Here is a 9958-nt window from a genome sequence, read left to right on the forward strand (position 1 = left end):
TTTGGGCCTTTGCAAATTTAAAAAAAAAACCTTTGGACCTCACTAGAATAGAAAAAAGAGAGGAAGAAGAGAATGGTTTTGGGCCAGAAATGGTTAAGTTAAATTGGGCCATAGCAAAGAGGGCTGGGCCGATTTAATTAAGAAATAATTAATTCTTAGCTGGGCCTGGGAATTTAATTATTAGGACCATTAATTTGGTTGAAGTCATTACCTTAGATGATTTCAAAATTATAATGACATTAATTTCTTTAGCCACGAAAGAAAGGAAAATCGTTATGCCGTGTGAAATAGTATTTAATAAATAATTGAATCGGACCTTTATTGGTCACAGAAAGTATTTTAAAATACTTAAGATAATTCGGGAATTTATCGTACTCGAACAGTTTGGCCAGTTCCCGAATAAATTAAATCGTCGATTTAATTAAAGTATTCAGATTTCTAAACTTAGAAAAAAGAAAAAAAAATAAAGAGCACACGCTTAGGCATGCATTCATGCAAGATGAATAATTACTTAAAGCCTAATTTAAGTATATTAATTTTTGTAAAGGAACGTAGTCGCACGACGCGTAATCTCAGGACAGGGAAAACACTCGTTTGAAAGAGTTTAAGCAAGCGAGGTGGGCTGCTCTTTTTTCTTTTAAAGCGTGTTTTATGTGAAAACATGATTTACTTTGAATGAGTTGTCCTGCCATGTTTTGTTTATGATTACCTATCTGTTGACTATGCCAAACCAGTTTAATCTAATTCGGGTCCCAGTAGGGCCGCAAACTCTACTCGGACTAGTGTACACATAGGGACCATGTGCTAGCGCCAGGTTGGCCGGTCCAGTGACTGTTGGAATGTAGCCACATTCCCGGTTCACACAGATCCGATATGGTATATCATCAAAAGTTTAAATGACTGCAGTCTTTTGTCAGAAAGAAATAACAGTTTTAGAGACCGGGACTTGTTTTCAGAAAAACCCCGCGTTCACTCAGCTTGGCTGACAACTAAAAGAGAAATGTTTTTGGCATGAGCCCACTGAGTGCATCAAGTACTCATCCCTGCATATTGTTTTCCTTAATGTGTAGGTTGATCGTTGTCAAAGCAGAGGAGGTATTGGGACAGAAGATTGAATAAGTAGATAGATAGCTGATGTAGTATGTCTTCATACATATTACATTCGTCGTGGTACTCTTCCATGGCGCAAATTTAGAACTTGTTCTAGTAAAGACAATTGTCCCATAACTACTCTGATTCAGTATGATTTGTACCCTCAACACATTTCAGACAATGTTTCCCTTGAACTAAGCATCTTATGATGAATTGAGACAGTTTTAGTAAGTTTTAGTCGCTAAATAGCTACACTTTCTTTGACTAGGGAGTTGTGGTCGTGACAGAGTGGTATTAGAGCACTTTTCTTTCGCTCTGACCCAATAATCTTCTTTCTAAGCCTCAGTCCAGAATAATATCACTAGGCTAGGGAGTGAACAGAATGATAAGTACAAGATCCCAACACATCAGCTCGACACGATCAACTGCACCAGAAAAAGGGGTCGACGCCCGCTCGTCCAGAAAAGAGAATTTTAAAGAAAGAAAATATTTTTCCGTTTTGAGAAGGAAAATGAATTTCTTTGAGATTTCCAGGAAAAGAAAAGAATTTTCACAGCCATATATGGGAACGAAAATGTGTATTCGAAATGTTTGTGTGATGCAACGTGATAGCTGATACTTTGCATAAGATATGCTTAATGTATCTATGATTTTTATCAAAGAGCTTGACAGAAATGTATAGCTGTCATGTGGACTATGTATGCGAACCTAGAGTGCTTTAGTAAAGTACCATAGGTGAGACATATGTGACCAAGTACTAGCTGAACAAGAATTTGTTACCGCCTTCAAGGGCGGCGAGACTAACTGAACCCATCAGTTAGGGAGAAGCCCTAATTCCAAGGAATTATGAGAAAGTAACAATGAAACAGGGAGTACCATCGTACGACCTATAGACAGCAATGAAAGGAAGTCCATTTCCTTTAAGCACACAGATAGTATATATAAATATATATATATATATATATATATATATATATATATACTAGACGATGAATCAAGAAGTTCCCAATGTCTTTATAAAGACCAAGTCATAACGAAAATAGTGTGCCTTCCTGTTCGGGAGATACATCCTACACGAAAAGAGATCGTAATCGCGATCTAGTAAAGTGATCTAAGCTGGCATAACAGGCCCTAGTGGCTACGTGACCCAAAAACGATACTTATAGCGTGCTATGAAGCACGATGGAGAATGCAATGTTTTACAAGAATCAGAAGTTATCGAGAAAAATATGAAAGTATGACCTCCAGCTGCAGTTATCAGTTTAACAACACGAGAACGCCCATCTTGGAATGTATGGTTTCTTAGAACACAGTTAACATGTCCGAGCTCCACAAGAACAGACAAAGGAGTGTCACATAACTAGAACCGATGATTATAATCAATAGTACTTACTTGGATTCCCAATGAAATTCCTTCTGAGAGTCCTCCCAAAGGACGGTACCCTTGTCTATTCAGACTTTAGTTTGACTCGCAAGTAACATGTCAGTATTCCTTGTTCTATGCGAGATTTGACTCACTTCCAGTTTATGGACTGCAGTCCTTTGACTCATCGTTCATAAAGAGTATAGTTTTGACTGTGTAAGCTCCGTTCATAAATTCTAAAGTTGTTTATATCTATGACCTTCAGAATGAGCTTATTCTTCAGACATTCTCTAAATCTCCTGGACAACGATGTCCTCTCGTCTATTTAAGACTTGTGATTGACTCACAATTTTTGCAAGAAATACGCCACTTTCATTTTTCACGAAAGCGGTGATTCAGTTTCAGTTCCCAAATTTGGGATACTCCTATGTTTCAAGCATCGTTATTTGTTCTTGTCTCTTTTGAGCCACAATATAGGGGATTTATACCCCGATTTCTTGGACCCATGCAATGAAATTTCATTCTTACGATGCTACGTTTGTGATCTCCAGAATGATCATGACACTTAAACAATTTTCCTCAGGGAATTTCATGTGGTGCTGGAACTTTTGTTCACCTCCCTATTTTGAAACCCTACAGAGGTGAAATTATTCTACCTCAGTTCCAGTACATGTATTATTCCTAGTCTCGAAATTTTTCTGCAGTTTGAAGTTAAGGCAATCATATTGTACTTTTCCCTAACGAGCTTGGCCTAGCTGAATTTTCTGAACAGTTCATTTCAGTGTATTGCCTTAATGAGCCTATGAAATCATTGATGTGATTTTGTTATTCCATATCAAGATGCCTCTGAAACATGATCAATGTTCCTTCATTGCAATCGCCTACGTTACTATATTTTTGCGGTTGATCATCTTAGGAGGTGACATGTTTGAACCACTATCCTTGATGCTCAGATCCTTTCAGTTTAATCCTACTTGGCAGCTCACTATAGAAATTTACAGTTAATTCATTTACATCCAGTTTTCATGACCTATCTCATGATTATTTCTAGTTGCCATCAAGGGTGAGCCTCAACTTCTATGGGTTCATTTGAAACCAGTTGAGCCACGTAGTTCTTTGAATGGACAAGATAAGCTCCATTGAACTCAGTACTTACCTTCAAGGTTGATTATCGACGAAAATTCATATGAGTTGAACAAGAGATGTTATTCTTGTCCAGTTGGGTATTCAGGAGCCCTTCAAATTTTCAGTCATACTCTCCTGTGTGAATAATAATCCAAGTTAAGACTATTAGATTAATCATCGAGTTATTGATACGATACTATCAGAAAAGACATGGTCTCAGTTTCTTTCAGATACGCATGACAAATATGTCTCTATTGAGACACGTGCAGAAGATGAGGCACCAGCCAGAAGCGTCGCATAACCGACGGCACAAAGTGTTAAATATTTCACGTTTACGTACCACTTGTAACAAGCTGGTAGAAGATAGAATATTATGTTATGTAGAGAAGTAACTAGCCTTGAGAAGAGAAAACATCAAGGAATATACAAGGTTTAAATGACGTTCGACGACGTAAAAGACCTATATATATGTATATAACAGTTTGATCGATCGAAATGCTTATTCCGAGTAGGATAAGTAAGCCACAAGAACAAAGACTAAGTCATGGTTATGTAAGGAAAGCCATGGAGAAAATGTGAGTACATACGTAGCTTATGTTGACGAAACGAATCCCATCAGCAAGAGGGATTCGTCTGAGATGTGGCCAGGAAAAGCTAAAGCTGGAGAGACATTCGGAAAGAGGAACGCGTGATAGCACCGCTACCCTCACCATCCCTACTATGAAGGGAAAAATCAAAATTTTTCCTTAAAAAGTTATCGCAAGAGAACGGGTTTAGAGCCCTATAATATAGAGCAAGGGCAAACGTTGGCAATAAAACGCGAAGAAGTATTCTACGATATGCCACGCCCTAATTAAGCGGCCCAGAAAGGAGCTGTCGATAGAGTTTTGTGTTTATCTAAACACGAGATCTAGATCACTTTGGAAAGTCATGCTAGATTATTTCACCACGAATCGCTCAGTCGAACCAAAAAGGGCATGGAAACAGTAGAGTTGGGAGAAAGAAGCCAACACCTCCACATGCACTAATCCAGTATTCAAGGATTAACGCAAGTAGAACAAAGTCTGTACTAAATCATGACGAAAGAATCGCGGTAAGCACAAAAGCATATTGAAAGCGGTGAAATTAGACTACCTCAGCTAAGCGAGAGGTTACGAGGTCATTATGCCAGCGCAATGACTACGATTACGATCGATGCAAGCATTAGAGAACTCAATATATGACGATGAAAGTTAAGATGAGAAATGGCTTCATCAGCCAGATGAAATAAAATTTCTAAATGAATGACTTGAATCGGTCATATTATCTCAGTCACCATATAGAATGGTGCTTAAGAAATAAGAAGAAATTAAGATCTAGATACAAGAACTACTAGACCTGCGTTATTAGACTCAGTGTGCGACCATGTGGTACACCAGAATTCTTCGTGAAGAAGGATAGAACGTTGAGAGTTGAACAAGTTAACACTCAAGAACAAGTATCCTTTACCAAGGATCGACGACCTCTTCAATCAGCTGCAAGGAGCTGGAGTTTTCTCGAAGATGGACTTGAGATCGGGTTATCATCAGCTGAGAGTTCGACAAGATGATATACCTAAGAATGCATTCCGCACCAGATATGTCCATTATGAGTTCACTGTAATGCCTTTTGGGCTTACAAATGCTCCAGCTGTGTTCATGGACCTAATGAACCTCGTGTTCCACCCGTACTTGGACAAGTTCGTCCTAGTCTTTATAGATGATGTGTTCATCTACTCGAAAAACGAGAAGGAACACGAGGAACATTTGAGGGCCACTTTAGAGACGTTAAGAGCTGAGAAACTCTATGCTAAGTTCAGCAAGTGTGAGTTCTGGCTTAACGAAGTAAATTTCCTTGGACACATAGTGACAATAGGAGGGATCCAAGTGGACCCTGCTAAAGTGGAAGCCGTGCAACGTTGGCAGTCACCAACGATGTCCAGTGAAATTCAGAGTTTCCTAGGACTGGCAGGAAACTACCGACGATTCATTAAGGGATTTTCTAAGATAGCGAGGCCAATGACTCAATAGCTCAAGAAATGAGTTAAAGTCGATTGGACCCCAGAATGCGAAGCAAGTTTCCAACTGCTAAAGGAAAAGTTGACCACAACACCAGTGCTAGCCGTGCCAGAGACGGGAGTTGACTATGTGGTGCATACAGATGCATAGAAGGTCGGACTCAGGTGCGTGCTGATGCAGAAAGGCAAGGTGATTGCGCACACGTCACGCCAGTTGAGGCTGCACGAACTGAACTACCCGACGCATGACCTAGAATTAGCAGCAGTAGTGCACGCTTTGAAAATCTGGAAACATCATCTCTATGGAGTTCGATGTGTGATTTTCGAAGATCATAAGAGTCTCAAATACTTCTTCGAGCATAAGGATTTGAATATGAGACGTGCAGATGGCTGGAATTTGTCAAGGACTACGACTGCGGTATAAATTACCACCCAGGCAAAGCCAACGTGGTAGCAGATGCTTTGAGCAGAAAGATCGCACCTCAAGTGGCTACCTTCCTCACACAAGAGGAAGAACTTATCTGGGAACTCGCTAAGATGCGACTGGAGATAGTCAGAGCCCCCGAGATGGTGGACAACATAATTTCCACTTTGGTCATAGAAACAGACTTAAGAGCCAGAATCATCGATGCCCAGAGATGCGATGAGGCGTTAGAAAAGATCCGCCTCAAAGTGAGGACCTGAAAAGGGGACAGTTACCGCAAAGAGGCGGATAACGCCCTCACCTTTGAAGGAAGACTGTGCGTACCCAATGATGAGGCACTTAGGAACGAGATCATGAGTGAAACTCATGAGACGCCCTACACTGCCCATCCTGGAAGTACGAAGATGTATCAGGACTTGAAGAGGCAATTATGGTGGGATGGCATGAAAAGAAGCCTAGCCTCGTTTGTAGAAAGATGTCTGGCCTGCCAGCAAGTGAAGGCCTTACATCAACGACCCTATGGGAAGTTGCAGCCCCTCGAGATTCCGGAAAGGAAATGGGAGCATATAGCCATGGATTTTGTGACAGAATTGCCAAAATCTCAGCGAGGGAATACTGCCATCTGGGAGATTATAGATCGCCTAACCAAAAGACTTCATACCAATTCGTATCACCTACGGGTCAGATAAATTGGCACAGATTTATGTACAAGAGATCGTGCGCCTGCATGGTGTACCAGTGACGATCACTTCGGATCGAGATTCAAAATTTACTTCTTTATTTTAGATAAGCCTACAGCGAGAGTTAGGCACTCGGCTGAATTTCAGCACAACATTCTATCCACAGATGGACGGACAATCCGAAAGGACGATTCAGACATTAGAGGATATGTTGAGAGCCGTAGTGCTCGATTGTGGAGTAAGCTGGGAGCCAGTACTTCCACTTATAGAGTTTTCCTACAACAACAGTTACCAGGAAACTATAAATATTGCCCCATATGAAGCACTCTATAGGAAGAAATGTAGATCACCGCTTTACTGGGATGAAGTTGGTGAGAGAAGAATTCTCGGAACAGACTCTGTAGAAGAAATGATAGAAATTGTCCGACAGATCTGAGAGAGGATCAAAGAGGCTCAAGAGAGAATGAAATCTTACGCAGATGCTCGCAGAACCGATCTACAGTTCAAAGCGGGAGACAAAGTTTTTCTGAAAGTATCCCCGTCGAAAGGGATAACTAGATTTAGCCTCAAGGACAAGCTAAAACCGCATTTCATCGGACCCTATGAAATCCTAGAAACAGTCGGCCCTGTGGCGTACAGATTGGCACTCCCGCCAAGCTTCGGGAATGTACACAATGTGTTTCATGTATCATAGTTGAGGAAGTATGTGTTCGACCCCAAACACATAGTACACCAAAAAGAAATGGTGTTAGAACCAGATTTGATTTATGAAGAAAAGCCAGAAGAAATTCTAGACAGAAAAGTGAAAGAGTTGAGAAATAAAACAATTGTAACAGTGAAAGTCCTATGAAGGACCACGGCCCCGAGGAGGCGACCTGGGAGCTCGAGGATCAGATGAAATAGAAGTACCCACAGTTTTTTGCCTAACCGAGACAAAATTTCAGGATGAAATTTTTGTTAAGGGGGGTAGAATGTAATAGCCGAGACTTAGATTCTCGAGAATTATAAAAATAATATACTAGAATCTTATATAAAGAATGAATGAGTATTTTTATTCCTTGAATAAAAGTATAAATACAAATTCTAGAATTTCAAAACTAATAAATTACAATTTCTAGAAAGAAACATGCACCAACTATCATCGAATTTTCGTACAATTGGGAAACAAGTTTAAGTCTAGCTACATGGTTGAGTTCCTAGCAACTATGTCGATCTTCATCAAATAGGCCGCCTCGGCCCAGATTTCAGAAAGCCCGAATGGGCGAGGCATCAAGGGAGCACCCTCTCCGCAGCTAGCCGCGTGACGCTGCCAATGCTTAGCCAGAAACGGACCGGAACACACATTAGTTGGGGAGTTTGGATGCATGAACAAGAGACAACTAATACCATGTTTTAGAAAAGGCAAGGAGAACAATACCTTTCAGAAATGTGAGGAAGAGCTGGGCCGAGAAGGGCAAGATCAGCCAACAAATTTCTCCCCTCCAACTGCTGCACTGCAAGGCCACAGATGGCAGCCCGTACCACGTCCGTTAGACCTGCTATGGTCAAGGAAAACAGCCACAAAGTGCCATCTCCTGAGTGCACCTGCAACAAGGGACAGAGAATTCATAAATGAGTTCAGTACTAGACTACACAATAGGCCAAAAGCAGTTAACGGGTGTGGAGCATTGCATGGACTCAGCAACTCCACTAAAACCACGAGTACACCAGCCCCAAGATCAGTTAGGAAGGAACAAGGACTCAAAGTACACGCTCTGCAAAGCTGCAGGAAGAGTAACAAACTGCACAGCCTGTGAAATCCTTTTCTAGCCAAGTACATCAGACATTGTGCAGCTTTCAGTTACACAATAGTCTATAAAAGAGTATAACCCCAGCCCTTGCCTCCTCCACAACCATTTATTGAAATTCTGGTAAGATAAAGAGTGAGAGGAACAGAGACCAGGGGCAGGAACCGAGAGCCAAAGGCTAAGGGACGTGTTACAACCTAACCACAAACCTCTCAGGTAATCCATCCAACACCAAGATCTAAAGCTCATATCACTCATAGCATCAGTTATACATCACAAGCATGTTAAGACTCCATCGTTCCAGGAACTTAAGCATGATAGAGCTCATGTTTACCTAAGAACCTAGAACCACTTTTGTAGGAGCTTTACTGCCAAGGAAACTCGGTTTAGCTACTGCCCTAAGCCCTTATTTAGCGATCTTTTGAAGCACATGTTTAGAACAAGGATAGCCATAAGCAACCTCTTGAACCCAACTACTGTCTAAACATCGTTTTCAGATATGCATAAATGGTAAACTAGACAGTGAAGGGGTTAAAAGGGTGACTTAGCTTAGGGAAGGCTGTCCGACGATGGATGATGGAAGCCGAGTGACACCGCGAGGCTAGATCGACAGCGAGCACGCCGGCGGAGTTAGCCGCTGGCAGAACCGCTGCTCTAACGGCGAATCGGAGCTGGCTGCCGGTCGTCGGCGAGATATCCACAGCGTGGCACATCGGCGTTACTGGCTAGCGGCAGATGGCGATGCACACCACTGCAAAGCAGCCGAGAGGGGGGGAAACCACAGAGGTGACACCTCCACCTCCGTTCCGACGATGACTCGAACCAGCCGAGCTCCAGTGATGGCGACAACAACGGTGACGCAAGGTCAACTCCACAGCGAAGCAAGCCATTTCCGGCGCCGATTCAGAGAGGAAGAGAATTAGGGTTTGCTAAAGTTTGGAAATGAGAAAGGGGGCAGAGAGGTGTCGACGGTTGGGGGAATAGGCAAGGTTTTGGGCCTTTGCAAATTTAAAAAAAAAAACCTTTGGGCCTCACTAGAATAGAAAAAAGAGAGGAAGAAGAGAATGGTTTTGGGCTAGAAATGGTTAAGTTAAATTGGGCCACAGCAAAGAGGGCTGGGCCGATTTAATTAAGAAATAATTAATTCTTAGCTGGGCCTGGGAATTTAATTATTAGGACCATTAATTTGGTTGAAGTCATTACCTTAGATGATTTCAAAATTATAATGACATTAATTTCTTTAGCCACGAAAGAAAGGAAAATCGTTAAGCCGTGTGAAATAGTATTTAATAAATAATTAAATCGGACCTTTATTGGTCACAGAAAGTATTTTAAAATATTTAAGATAATTCGGAAATTTATCGCACCCAAATAGTTCGGCCAGTTCCCGAATAAATTAAATCGGCGATTTAATTAAAGAATTCGGATTTCTAAATTTTAGAAAGAAGAAAA

General features: G+C 41.3%; 1 long non-coding RNA gene across 1 annotated transcript; it reads right to left on the bottom strand.

The window, feature by feature from the left end:
• Positions 1 to 7750: 7750 nt before the first annotated feature.
• On the bottom strand, positions 7751 to 9474 carry LOC121755969. The gene is made up of 2 exons (XR_006040884.1): positions 8137 to 9474; positions 7751 to 8025 (listed from the first exon to the last, which is right to left on the bottom strand). It is a non-coding gene; the product is annotated as an uncharacterized LOC121755969 (long non-coding RNA).
• Between the last annotated feature and the right edge of the window lie 484 nt (positions 9475 to 9958).

The sequence above is a fragment of the Salvia splendens genome, chromosome 11 (genome assembly GCF_004379255.2).
Source record: "Salvia splendens isolate huo1 chromosome 11, SspV2, whole genome shotgun sequence".
Taxonomy (NCBI): domain Eukaryota; kingdom Viridiplantae; phylum Streptophyta; class Magnoliopsida; order Lamiales; family Lamiaceae; genus Salvia; species Salvia splendens.